The sequence below is a fragment of the Phacochoerus africanus genome, chromosome 6, assembly GCF_016906955.1.
Source record: "Phacochoerus africanus isolate WHEZ1 chromosome 6, ROS_Pafr_v1, whole genome shotgun sequence".
Classification (NCBI taxonomy): domain Eukaryota; kingdom Metazoa; phylum Chordata; class Mammalia; order Artiodactyla; family Suidae; genus Phacochoerus; species Phacochoerus africanus.
The window spans coordinates 99,120,492-99,121,200 of record NC_062549.1 but is presented as its reverse complement, the minus strand read 5'-3'; positions in this window follow the sequence as shown (position 1 = coordinate 99,121,200).

The window sequence follows — 709 nt, the reverse complement described above, 5'->3', positions numbered from 1 at the left end:
CCTAGTTTAAGAGCTTCTGCTCCCTTGTTTTGGCTAGGGATTACTACTTGCAGAGCAAGGAGGGCAGAAGGAAAGCCTCAAAAGGGTGCATTCTCCGGCTGGCGACTCCAGTGAAGGGTTTCAGTGTCCTGGCCAGGATTACATCTGTGGGCTCCACTTCCTAATGAATGGCTTTAGGATGTGCATTCCAGTCGAGGATTTCCAGTCCTTGGGGGAACATCACCATCCCCATTCCTGATACTCAACCTCGCAGCCTCTATGCTCCCGTCGCCCAGCTTTTTGGTGGCAGGTTTCACAACCCAGTCCCCAAAGTCCTGCCCTCATCCCTTTGTTGGCAGGAGGAAGACCCTGGGCCCCTCTCCTCCCTCTCCACTCCACTGGATCACATGATCACATAGTCTCTCCTGTCCTCCCCCCCCTCTTTTTTTTTCTCTGGAGTCTCCGCCTTTTTTTTTTTTTTTTTTTTTTGATGGTGGTTGTGATTGGTTCTAAGTCTCCTTCCCTGCCGCTCCTCCTGCCTGGCCGGCCACACCCTGCCAGGGGTCAGTGTCCTCTTCATTGACAAAAGCCGCCCTAGATCTGGGCTCCCCTGGGGAGGGAGTGGTTGGGTCTGGAGCAGTTGGAGCCGCTTGTCATCTCTCCATGGCGTGCTGGCTGCAGCCCTTTCCATCCCCCCGCTTGGCCACAAATGGGCTTTATCTCCAGCAAA